A 13919-nucleotide genomic window follows, 5' to 3' on the forward strand; every position below is an offset into this window, starting at 1 on the left:
TGTCTCCAGTGGTTTGTCTATCCTCATTGTACTCCAAACAAACACTTTCCTTCTTCATTAAGTGGATTGTTCCGTAGGTAATGGGAGGACAGGTTGGCCGCTACTCATGGAAAAAACTTTTTTGATAATCGAAAAAAATAGACTATCTTCATGTTGAAGTTCTTGAGCTCAAATTAGCAAAGCAGGTGGACAGATATTTTCTCTCTAGCCTAACTCCAGGGGATTCTGAGCTGTCTTTGTTGGTTGTCCCAGTTCCTTTTGACTGATACTCAACAAAGAAATCTGCATCTTTTAACTTGATTGTTGTTTTTTCTAAAGAGGCCTTTCATGGTGAGGAAAGGACAGGGCTGCCATGTTTGGCTGCCTGGATTGTGTAGGGTACAGTTCCAGGACAATCCTGGGAAAGTGAAGGTATCAAGTGACCCTAGAATTTCTTGTTTATGTGGTAAAGGTGTATGGAATTTGGAATTGTGCTCCCTGTATTGCAGGGTGGCTGACACGTGTGTGTAGTCTGTTCTTTCTATGCAAAGAATAAACACAGGCATTGTAAAGCCAGAGAAAGAGTCTTCTAGCCAGGATGTGCAAAAATGTCTCTTTCTCTACAACCATCCAACCAGAGGTTATTATCAATCTGGTGGGAAATACAGCCTTCAATTCTTTTAATTCGTGTTTTCCTGATTCTTGATAAGACTGAAAATCTTTACTCCTGTTTGCCAGACATTTGCATTTCTTTTTTTTTCTGGGAATTATCTTTTCAGAACTTTTGCTCATTTTAACATTGGGTTGTTTATCTTTCTCTTAATAATTTGTGGAGAAGTGAATGCTTTTCCTGTTTCATACCTTAAACGTTTTACTTCTATATATTTTGATAATATTTTCCTCAACAAGAGGGTAAACATTAACGTATTGTTTCTCCTAATTTTATTTTTTCCATCGATGTTTGAATCTTCAGTCCTTCTGGAATTTACATATATTATTCTGTGACAGGGGTTTACCTGCCTTCCTCATTTGCCTTCCCTGTAGCTGTTTCCCCAGAAACACTAATGGAATGGCCTCTGGCTGGGGAGAACTGGGGCCGCCATCACGAGACTTAAAGGCTGTGTGTTTCCTATGATGCTACTTTGTGACAGAAGAGACTGGGAACTGGATGTAGTGGGAAATAGAGAACATCGGTCTATTATTTTTAAAAGATGCAAATATCCACTCTCAAATTTGCTGAAAATATTTATTTTAGTTAGGCAATGTTATATAGGACAGGTAGGAAGGGAAGATGTGTTCTTCAGGGTGAAGACAAGCCTTTATTATATAATGTGTGAGCCAAGGAAAGCGTGATTTTATAGAGCAGGGAGTAGCAAGGATAACAGAATGACTGCATTTGGTTGGCCATATGCTTTATATTCTGTCTTGAGTTAAGATCGCTATACATAGAGATATTTTATCTGTAACCTCTGAGCGCCTGTTCACAATGTTGCTGAAAGTTATGTATATTATCTATAAGAAGGATTTTCTTCCTGTGATGCCGATAAAAACAGTAATGCAGGTGCAAGAAAGACACCAGAATTTCTGGTAATATCCTTGAGATAGGCTATGCCGAGAAGTGGTAAATGCATTGTGTTCAAGTCATTGTAAAATAGCACATTTTGGGAGAGTTCCTTTGAAAGAAAGGGTCTTTTTTTCTAATCAGACTAAAATACTAATGTATCCTTTGTGTTCTCCCTGTGAAATTATATTCTCGATTATTCAAACCTAATGGCATGCTTTTGGAAGACTTTCCGGCTTCCACTGACATTTCTTTCAAAGGTATATTTTCTTAAACTTTGTGTTGGAGGAGAGGAGTTTCTTTTTCTCCTTTTGAAAGGTAGCCTATTCTGAGTGGGTGAAGAATAAAAAATAATTAAGATAATGTTGGAGGGATCACAGTAAGAAAAGTAAATAATTAGTTACAGACCCCGGGAAAACTGTGTCCAGATTTTCTTGGTCATTTAGTGGTTCCATTTGTCTGGAGTACTTCCAGATGCCAAAGGAGCCCCTCTTGGATAAGGACCTGATTTCATAATAATTAAGATAATGTTGAAGGGATCACAGCAAGAAAAGTACATAATAATTTACAGACCCCAGGAAAACTGTGTCCAGATTTTCTTGGTCATTTAGTGGTTCCGTTTGTCTGGAGTACTTCCAGATGCCAAAGGAGCCCCTTTTGGATAAGGACCTGATTTCATAACCTTCATCTCTTTTTTCAGCTTGCAGGTGATTGCTGTGTTAGTCAGAGGTGCAGCTAATGCTACAAATGCACATACCCGATTTAGCAATTTAAGTTAACCTCATTCAAATCCCAAAGCAGAAAATTGGTTGTAGTCTTCCAGAAGCTTTGCTGCACTGTGTGATCCTTGGACCAGCAGCAGCAGCATCACCTGGGAGCTTGCTGGGAATGCCCCCCTAGACCTAGTTAGTCAGCATCTGCATGCTTTTTCCAGGATTAATGTTTGAGAAACAATGTTCTGCACCACTAATAGACCAAACATTTCTTGAATCTTAACATCTATTTCCTTTGGCTCATTTGAAAAATAATACATCACATATGTCCTGATGTATTAAAAGAAAAAAAAGCCCTGCTTTGCCAGAATATGATGAAAAGGAAGAATCCACAGAAACCAGGTAATAGAAATGTATTCTTTGCAATAGCTGACCCAGTCACAGGGCTTTGGAGCCTGGCAAACCTGGGCTGGAAGCCTGGGGTTAATGATTTACCAGTTTCTTCACCAGTAAATTGGCTTAATCTTGTCTCTACCCTCAGCTGAAACGAAGTGTTCTCTCAGTTCCATAGTCTTTTGATCCCACCGCTTTCCCTTATGCCAAACAGTTGAGCAAAATAGTTCATGCGTGTACAAATTATATTGAGTCAGGTGTTCTTTTCAATAACTTACATTTTATTCTAAGTAGAGACATAAACTAGGCACACAGACATGTAACTGAGCTAAGGCAAAATCCATGTAAAGGCATTCTTAGTTTTTTTTTTAAGATTTTATTTAATTATTTGAGAGAGAGAGAACAAGTGGGGTGAGGGGCAGAGGGAGAAACAGGCTCCCCACTGAGCAAGGAGCCGACACCCCAGGACCATGAGATCATGACCAGAGCCAATGGCAGTTTCTTAACTGACTAAGCCACCCAGGCACCCCAAAGCATTCCTAGGTTATTTTAATGGCTTAAATTACATTACTAAGTTTCCAACTAAGTATTTTGCCAGTTTGCTCTAAAAAGGAATCAGTGACCATGGCTATTGGCTGTATTACCCGTGTCTATCTCTAACCTGAGTTCCTGGCCGTAACAATATGGAGGAACTTCTGGTGAAGGTATGAGGCTCACACATTTTGAGTATTTACATTATTATAAACTATGTTCATAAATATATCTTAGAGAAAGGCAAAGAGAATTTCAGCTTCTCTCTGAAATGTCATCTGATTTAGGTATGAGATATGTAAATGAATTTTCACTGGAAAAGATTTAACGCCAGGCATGTCGATGGAATGTGCATCTTTTGTAGTTTAGAATAACATTGCAGAGGAAAATCTCTCTGCGACTTCCATGGAAGTAGAAAGACAGGATATACAAGATAGTACAGAAGATGGAAACATTCTTTATAGTCTACACATTTTTAGTTGTCTCTAGAAAAGTGCCTGCAACCTGTTTTATCTTGAATTTTGGTATTTGTTAATCATTGGATTAACCTTTATTTCATTTTCTTAAAGCTGTTATATTTCCTTGTTGAATAATCTCTTCAATATATTTCACAGTGTTTTGACTTGGTGCAGTTTTACAATATGAATTTCTTATGGCCCAATTATTTCATTTAGTAAGAATGTCAATTTAGTTAAGAGACAAATTTAATGACGATAAAGAAAATGTCGCCCATTATGCACAAGCCAGGCACATAAATAGTAATTAACTAGATCTGGGAGGAGTATAAATAGCTGCATAATTAAAATTTAAGTAGATCTAAAAACATGATTATTCAGGTAATTTGTGTCCCTAATACTATTCAGAGTGGATGCCAACACACTGATTTTTCAATACATGTGGTCCAAGCTCTGCATATGGATCTATAATTGTAAATCAAAATACTTCGCTATTGAATTCAACACTTTTTTTTAAGAGATGTTTTAGATTTGTTATTTTCATTGTTAATTTACAGATTAGAGTTTTTGGGCGTTAATTCTTCACTGTGAAATTTTTACCTCAAAAGCCTGAAGACATTTAAAAAATATATTTAATTTATAGCTTAATTTATAGCTCAGATGGTTTAAATATTGTCAGTAATATTACTTTTTTTTGCTTGATTTGAGTCAGGTTTGGAACCCTTTCTGTCTGAAAGGGAAAAATCCCAGATGGTTTAGAAATAGGTGCAAATACTGATTCTGCTGAAATACAGTTAGCTCCAGCTGGTTGTCCCTTCCTTTCCACATAAGTTACAGTGTGCCACTCACCACTTCTCAAGGTCACAGCAGTGCCCTGCTAGCACAGATGAGGAATGACCACCATTCCCTTGGACTTACTGTCTTGTAAAATCTCTCCAGAACATTCCCTGGTGGCCCAGTCCCCTCTGTAGGGAACCTGTGCCCGCCCACGTTTTACTGGCCTGTATGGAGGAATCCCACCTCATTTTTTTCTGATGTGCTCAGAGAAAGAACAATGTGAGTCTCTAGGGTCCCTAATCATGGGTAAACACATGTAGGAAGGTCTCAGGGGAGCAACTGAGTGTGAGAAAAGTCTTCCTCCTGGGGGGCTGAGCACCCACATGCAACAAGAGTGCAGCCTGCAACACTTCTTCTAGACTTATTTGGGAAGAGGACTGCCAAGTGAGGTCACACAGGAGAATCCCAGTCACAGAGCAGCACAGGGGATGGAGGACAGGCCACCACCCCAAGCTCCCCAGCCCTGTGCACCTGTGCTCCTCCGTTGCCCCATGTCTGTCCGGCAGGGAGGTGCTGTGAGTTGGGGCCCTCTGAGCACTCAGCATCCACCAGCCCAGTCTTCTCTGGTCTCTCTGATGGACTTGGTCTGGGAGAGTGAGGGAAGTGTCCCTGTGCCTGCTGCAGACAGGCAGCCCAAGGAAGGGTTCTGGATCTATCTCCATGTTGATGCTGCATGCCCACCGATACAGGTAGGCTGAAAGAAAATGCTCTTACTCTCTAGCTTTCTTTTTGTTCAGTGTCTGTCCTGGGAACCAGGTACGCTTCTAATGCTGTCTCACAGGGCTTCTTTCCTAGAGGATGATAGCCCTGTGCTAAACAGGTGACATGGTTGCTCTGGATGCCATGGTCCATGTTGGGGGAGGCCAAGCACGATCCAGAAATGAAGCTCTTCTTCTGACTCCCCAGGAGAGCTCTACTTACTTTAAAGCTGTCACACTACGGTCCAGTTTCCCAGGGCAATGCACTTTAACCTATTCCTGCCAGCATTGTTACTCTTTGAACCAACTGGCTCAGGCTTTTTGTATGCTTACTACAAGGATGGGGAAGGATCATGGTCAACAAGTATCGATGGGTTAATTGCTGTATGCAGAATTTTTCCTGAGGCTCTTGAAGCATTTTCTTTCTGGAGAAACCTTTATTTTAGGCCATTCCTAATTACTTCTCCCTATTTTCATTTCTGACCTGGTGATTCTGTAGTTTAAAGACAGGGATCCTACATCCAAATACCTAGTTGTCCTGAACAGACACGCTTTTCTCTAGAAAGTGTGTTTTATTAGCTGAGAAATAAAGGATCAAGATATCAGAAAAATAAACAAATGTTCTTTCTGGATTCACATCCCCTATGAGCATAAATGTGGTAAGGAGACTACTTTAAAAAAGTCAAAATTTCATCATATATCTTTATATATCCCTAGGGTGGTCCTTTTTAAATTTTAAAGTGTACACAAATCTCATGGGGGTTCGTGATAAACAAGGTCTGGGGGGGGATCCTGAGATTCTTCAAATCTAACATATATCCCAGGTTCCCTGGGTCCTGCTGGCCCCCAGACCAAGCTTTGAATAACAGTGGTGATCAGTGAATAATTTTATTTGGTTATATTGCTAGCTAAGTGGAGATTAGATCTCTGAATTATTCATGATTTTTAATTTATTCACTTGTAAAACTTTATTCATTTGTAAAACTAATTTATTCATTTGTAAAAACATGCTGGAATTTTGATATTACCCTACATGATTAATAAATGTTATTATTTGGCATGATTAAATATTACAAGAAATATAAATAAATAAAAATATATAATTTCCAAGGAATAAATGCTGCCAATTTTTTTTATTTCTGTTTCAGAAATTTGCTGGGAATATATGCAATTGAGTTTTTGTATAAACTAAATTATGGGTCAGATAATTATCAAATGGTACATGGTTTTGACTAGACAGGAGAGCTCTCTCTCTTTGGGGCTCTTTCAGTGTGAATGTGGGCCGTATCTTGTATGTTTAAATCATTTACATAGATAAACGTGAAAAATGAGAATCAAAAACTTTTGATTTAATTTTGATCAAAATCAACAAAGATTTTGATTTCTCTCCCTCAACACTTTTTATTTATTTTTATATTTTAAAGAATTATTTATTTGAGAGAGAGACAGAGAGAGAGGTTGTGAGCAGGGGTGGGGTAGAGGGAGAGGGAGAGAGAGAATCCTCAAGCAGACTCCTGGCTGAGCATGGAGCCTGACTCGGGGCGTGATCCCAAGACCCTGAGATCATGACTTGAGCTGAAATCAAAAGTTGGACACTTACCCAACTGAGCCACCAGGTGCCCCTCAACAGTGTTTTAAATCTTCACTGACTCTCAGTCTTTTGTATACACTACTTAACTATCTACAGAAAGTAAGTGTAATGCCAAGTTTCAGTGTATTGTAACTTATGTACACCATTGGGGAGATATCAAGCCATCAACTTTCATAAGGTCAGATATAATTTATGAATAATGTGCATTTAATATGTCTGACATACATATATATGATACATATAATACGTATCAATAAAATATGTATAGAACTTCTTTTTTTTTAAAGATTTTATTTATTTATTTGACAGAGAGAGAGAGACAGTGAGAGAGGGAACACAAGCAGGGGGAGTGGGAGAGGGAGAAGCAGGCTTCCCACTGAGCGGGGAGCCTGATGCAGGGCTCGATCCCAGGACCCTGATATCATGACCTGAGCTGAAGGCAGACGCTTAACGACTGAGCCACCCAAGCGCCCTGAGAGAATAATTCTGAATTCTTTAATACCTAGCCATTTAAAAAATGCTGAAAATAACCTACCAATTTTTTTTATATTTAATTGTGTTAAAATACACATAACATAAAATTTACCATCTTAATAATTTTTACATGTACAGTCAGTCACATTGCTGTGCAACCATTACTACCATCTCTCTCCAGAACTCTTCCAAAATCTCGCAAACTGAAGATCTGTCCCCATTAAACAATAACTTCCTGTCTCCCTCCTCCCCCCACCTCCCCCGGCCCCTGGCAACCACCATTTTGCTTTTTGTCTCATTGAGTTTGGCTATTCTAAGTATCTCATACAAGTGAAAAATTGTCTACTACTTTGTAGTCAAGTATGAAAGTACATAGTTTAGTTAATGGTTGAATATAGATGTTTAAAAACTTGACAGGAAACCAATTAAAACGCATTAAAGTCAGCATGATGCAAAACAAAGATGCAAGAACCCAGTTTCTCATGGACTTTTATTCTTTTGCATGTCAACAACAATAAGTATTATGTTGAAGTTGCTAGGCTTTCTACTAAATCATGGAAGCAAAATGATGTCATAGAAGACTCTCACATCTGCCTCTCCCTTCAGCTGGGAGGAAATCAAGGGGGTTGAAGCAGAGATGATCTTCTAAGCTCCTTCATTTGTCCAGCAGTGTAATTTGAGCTCTTCATTTGGCCAGGCTCTGTTATAGGTGCTGGGGATACAGCTGTGAAAAGAATAGATGAAGATCCCTGTACTCCAGGAACTTTTATTCTAGTGATGGAAGCTAGACAAAAAATAGCCAAATTTAAAAAATGATATGTGTAGTAGATGGTGAGGAGTGCTTCAGGAAACAATGAAGGAGAGGGGAAAGGGATGGTGTGAGGTGGGATTGGCGAAAGCAAGAGGGGTTAAGACTTCAGGGAGGGGAGGGGCGCCTGGGTGGCACAGTCGTTAAGCGTCTGCCTTCGGCTCAGGGCATGATCCCGGCGTTATGGGATCGAGCCCCACATCAGGCTCCTCCACTATGAGCCTGCTTCTTCCTCTCCCACTCCCCCTGCTTGTGTTCCCTCTCTGGCTGGCTGTCTCTCTGTCAAATAAATAAATAAAATCTTTAAAAAAAAAAAAAGACTTCAGGGAGGGGAAGACAGAGGCTATATGGATGTCTCCAGTGGAGGGAACAGCAGGTGTAAGAGCTCTGAGGTGGGGTGGCCTGGCACATGCCGGGAGCAGCAGGGTTAATACTGGGGCCAGAGTTGAGAGTGAGGGGAGACGGGGAGGTGAGGGAGATTGGAGAGGTAACAGAAGGCTCGAGACCTTGTAGTCTGTTTTTTTTTTTTTTTTTTTGAGAGAAAGAGGAAGTGTGTTTGTCGGGGGAGGGCAGAGGGAGAGGGATAGAGAGAATCTTAAGCAGGTTCCATACCCAGCTTAGTACGGGGCCGCACACAGGGTTCAATCTCACGACCTTGAGATCATGACCTGAGCCAAAATCAAGTGTTGGACGCTGAGCCACCCACGCGCCCCCTTGTAGTCAATTTTATAGAACTTGGCTGCTACTTGAAATGAGACAGGACCCTCGGAAGGGCTCTCAGCAGAGCAGTGACTCCACATGGCTGATGTTTTAGAAGAGTCACTGGCTGCTGAAGGAGGCAAGAGAAGAGGTCTGGAGACTGCTGCAGAGATTTAGTTGATCTGTATTCAGTGGCTTGGACCAGGATGGCAGTGATAGAAGGGGTGGACCATGGTTTGAAGGTAACAACAGCAGAATTTGCCTAAAACTTAGAAAGCTTAGTCTGCAGTTTTGGCCTGAGCCACTAGAAGCGTAGAGATTTCACATACTAAAATGGGGAGGACTGCAGAAGAACAGGTATGAGAGGGAAGATCTAGAGTTTTGCTAAGATTGTTAAGTCTGTTGGATGTCCAGGTAGGGATGAGAGGTAGGTAGTTGTACCACGAATGAGTCTGCTATTTTCAAGAGAAGATCAGATGGGCCACAAGTTTGAAGAGAATTTAAATCCACTGGAGGAGATCACCAGGAAGGGAGTAATTACGGATAGAAAAGAGATATGATCAAGGACAGCCCTAGGGCACTGGGGTGGGAAGAGGCCTAATGAGGTCTTAGGAGTGTGTGTTGATGGAGAGGAATCAGCAAAGGAGGAGAGAAAAGTCAGGAAGGAGAGCCAGGAGCATACAGTATCCTAGAAGCCAAGCAAAGAGTGTTTCGACTTCATTGCAGAAATAAGCATTTCTCAGTTCTACCTGTTGTCTTCAGAAAAAAAAGGTTCCCAGTCCTGGGCATGGCAGAGGCAGACACACAACTCTCTCCCCAATCTGGTACTTCTCTGGAATATCTTGTAGGTAGAGTCTCTCAAGCTTTTGTGAGTCAGTGATCCCATTTACATTAACATAATTTGGTTAAAGCCTCCCGTTTCACTTAGTATTTGATAAACACATTTTTAAATAAAACAACTATTTTTTTTATTGCCATCAGGTATAAAAGTGGTTTTTCATTAAGTGTTTCCTTTTATTCATATGTGAAGGCAATTTTTGACCTTTTCCCATCTAATGTGTGTTGTGTATTGCTTAACTTTAATGTGATTATAGGGATGCCTGGATGGCTCAGTCATTTAAGTGTCTGACTCTTGATTTCTGCTCAGGTCATGATCTCAGCGTCATGAGATTGAGCCCCATGTTGGGCTCCACACTGGGCAGGGAGTCTGCTTAAGATTCTCTCTCTCCCTCTCCCTCCGTTTCTCCCTCGCTTCAGAAGAAAATAGTGATTATAAAAAAAAGCATAATTGAGAAACTCAAAGGACATTGTATCATGTTCATTTTTGTGACTAAATATATATGTTAAAATATAGATTGCCTGCATTAGGGAATCAAGAGCAGGTCAAATTGCTCTCATGACTCGGAATTTAGAATTCTTTTGTTTTTGCATATAAAATCAACTTGTTCGTTATTCATAATTTTGTTTTATGTCTATATGTCAAAATAAAAGAGAAGGGTTCAGATTGATATTTGCAAACACTCTCTGAAAATAGCACATTATGGCTGTGGTAGTTTTTATTCCAGTAAAGGCTAATTAGACATAATTGTTGCAAAGTGTTCACCTAGTATTACTTATTTTAAAATTTATGTGATATCTTGATATATAAAATTGCAACTTACTGTTTAGGTAAAGTTGATATTGATGTGAATATGAAAAAATATTTTAATTTTCATGCTTCTTGCTAGCTGGTAGCTTAATAGCAGTGTGATTTTTTCTTGCTGCCTTTACTCATTTAATGGCTAAAATAAAAACATTTTAAATAGTTAGTGTTAACCCTCGTGAGCTTTGTTCCATTTAGTTGTAATACGTGACTTCTGGATACTTAGAGGTTAGGTCGTCGTGGGCTTCATTTGTTCAATCTCATATTGATAGTAGTCTGCCTCTCTCTATTGATTATCAAGGAGAAGCAGGAAAGGATTAGGAAAAAATAAATGAGTTCCCCATATAAATCACAGCACACTTCAGCTGGATATAGTTTACATGCTAATCTCAGGGCATGGTTTTCAATCACAATTAGTAACAACTAATTACAATCATAATGCATATTGAACATTTATTATGTGCTGGTGTTTTTGCATGCATTCTTTTATTTTGTCCTCACAGTTACCTTGTGAGTCAGGAACTGCTGTCATACTCGCTGCCTTGCAGATGGAAGAACAGAGTTTAGGTAGAACTTAAGTCTTCTGCTCAGCATTTTATAGCCAGAAAGAGGTGGAGCTGGGTATCTGAATTCAGAGTCTGTCCTCTTAACTTCACTGGATTGATGAGACCTTACTCCATGCTCTTTCTTCAGCAGATTCTCAGTAGTCATTAAATAGCCCTTGGACTAGATCATAGCAGGAAGAAGGACATAACATATGCTATCTTTGGCTGGATTGTCAGTTATTGAATATTTAAGAAGCAACATAATTCTACAGCAGCATGATTAGGATATCTATAAACCTCAAGCATTATGCATTGTAGTTCTTTACTTTTGTATATGGAGATGTTCTCCTCCTTCTCCAGCCCCAGCCCCCTCTACCCCAGCCTCAAACTCTGCCTTCTGCTCTGGCTTTAAATTCTTCTCATTTCTAAACATTTCTCACTCCTTCTTGTAGCCAGCTCACCTCCTGGCACTGCTGTTCACCAAGGATATTTTTCTAGTTTCACAGTGCGCCAAAAAGCCAGGGAAAATTACTTTTTAAAGAAAGAGATGAAAATGCAAAGTAGGCTGCTTGTTTTACGAAGGAAAGCTTGACCTTGGTAAACTGTTAATTTGTAGTCTGCCATCCCATGTAAACAATTCTTTGGCCATCAGCTTAAAATTCAACACTTTTCAAGAGGGATCCATATATTCCACAACACATACTTGCATCTGAGAGAGGGAGACAGAGACAAATACATTTAGTGGAAACTTTGTTCACTGCTTGGCAGACATCAAAATATGGTATTTTGGAAGAAAGAAGAAGGGAAATAATTTAGCAGAAAGCACGTATTTTTAATCAAGATACTCAAGGTCAGATTCCTGCCACTTAATGCCTTTGAGACCTTGAGTAAGTTGTTCTACCTCTCTGTTTCTTCCCAACCTGAATAGGGACACCTTTTTTTCCACTACTTGGTTTGAATATTTGTAAGATATTTCTATAATCTGGCTTTAGCTGTCTCTATATATTTATTTAATTAGCTTCAGCTTATATTACTGCATTTTTTTCCAGTGATCTCTGTAAGTATTATAGTGGATTGCAAATAAATGCTCTGATTGCTCCCATCTGCTCACTCAGAACTCAAAAGAGAAGTTAAAGGCTTTCAGGAATAACTGACACAAACCGTTTCTGGACTAACTAACCAATAACAGAAATTTTAACAAAGTGCATGCACACCACTTTCTTCTTGAATGGCTTTTACCACTTCCACCTGTTACTGCCTACACGATCCTCTTGAGTCACCTCCTCTAAGAAGGCTTCTGAGACCTACTCCCCAACAGGGGAGGTTGGGCTGGCTGGGGTTGACGGAGGAGGGTTTTGGTAATGAACCACTTTGTCTTTCGTGCTTCCAAAACACCTTTATTAGAACTCTATTACTGGACTCTTTCTATTTTGATTTGCAATTGTATGTTTACTTGATTTTATCCTCTGTTAGACTGTGACTTTTTTAAGGACAAATGTTATATCTCAGTGATCTTGGTTTATCAGTGATTAGTTCAATTTCTAGAATAGGTAGTAAATACTATTGAATAACTGAAGGGTACTCAATATTTTTCTAATGTGATTAAGCCATTCATAGCACATGCAAAAAATTCACCCAAGTTTACCTCCAATCTGTCCACTGGCAAAACCCAAAGTTTATCTGGCCAGCTGGGAATTAAGGCTCCTATTCTTTATTTAGCCCAAAGTCTGCTATCAGGGCCATTTGTAACCACACGTGTAGGTGTGGGAAGTGCAGAGCTTAAGATATTACATTGTGACCATGTTCTGAAGAGCCCCGAGATTGGATAAAGAAAGGGAATCCAGAAAAGGAGGCTGAGAAGGAGTGACTGGAGAGAGAGAGAGGAGGAAAGCCAGTGGAGTGGTATCTCCTGTGCCAAGAGAGCCACATGTTTTCAGGAAAAGACAGTGGCCTGTCAGTAAATCCTGATCAATCCCAGTTTTAGAATCTTTTATACCTACCTTTACCGAGTGGAAGGAATCTGGACAGGGACCACAAAGTACCAGCTCACGTCCTCTTTACACATCACTTCCCTTAGCTTCACTCCATCTGTGAAATGAGGAGAATAGTCATTCCTAAGCCATTAGCTTGTCACTGGGATGAAGTTGTAAAAGTCCTGTGAAATGGCCCACCCAGAGCCCTGCACATTGTCAGTGCTAAGTAAACGTTAGTTACTAGTACTTTTGTGGGTTGTGTGTTTCCACTGAAATGAATACAATAGACCTTCATATCATTAAGATTTTTGTCTCTAGCAAATAAAGAACATCCATAAAACCCACCAAGGCTACTGGAGTGAGAACGCCCAACAGCATGGGCTCCTAGGTCTTCTGGGCTTCAGGGCAGGTGAAACTCGGATGGCTCTCACTGGGATATAGAACCATTCAGGGTGGAACCAAGAGAAGCAGGGTTTTTTTCTCCCTCCAAAGACAAGAATGGTAGGAAATAAAGGAATATGGAAAGGAAATAGGTGGAGGAGAGAAGATCAAATTCAGTATCAGATTCTTGAGAATATCATTTTTAAATCAACCCAAAATATATTTGAGACCATTTTTAAAAATACACTTAATGACAGAGGAGGAGGTTTTACATTTTAACATTCAGTATGCACAGGACAGAGGTGTTCTATGTTTAGAAGGCAGGAGGCAGAGCTGTTCAGAGCATACTTTTAGAGTCAGTAAAACCTGAGACAGAAATCCCCACACTTAGCACTTATATTGACTGTGTGATAATGGGAGGTTTCTTAACTTAGTCAACCCTCAGTTTTCTTATCTGTAAAGTGGGAGTTATGATAGCTAACATACTGGGCTACTTTAAGGATGAAATTGAGTAATATTAGCAAAAAACTTAACAGAGGGCCTGGTGCATAGGAAAGGATCCATCACTATAGATATTGTTAGGATAATAGAATAAAATAGATGGATGAATACACGAATAGTTAGATGGACAGAGATTGT

The 13919-nt window shown here is 39.7% G+C and overlaps 1 protein-coding gene across 2 annotated transcripts in view; it reads left to right on the forward strand.

Moving 5' to 3' along the window:
- The window catches only part of FGF14 (fibroblast growth factor 14), a 589777-nt gene that overhangs the window by 149762 nt on the left and 426096 nt on the right, over positions 1-13919 (forward strand). The window lies entirely within an intron of this gene.

Source organism: Ursus americanus, chromosome 10 (assembly GCF_024610735.1).
Source record: "Ursus americanus isolate L20-20 chromosome 10, mUrsAme1.1.p, whole genome shotgun sequence".
Lineage (NCBI taxonomy): Eukaryota > Metazoa > Chordata > Mammalia > Carnivora > Ursidae > Ursus > Ursus americanus.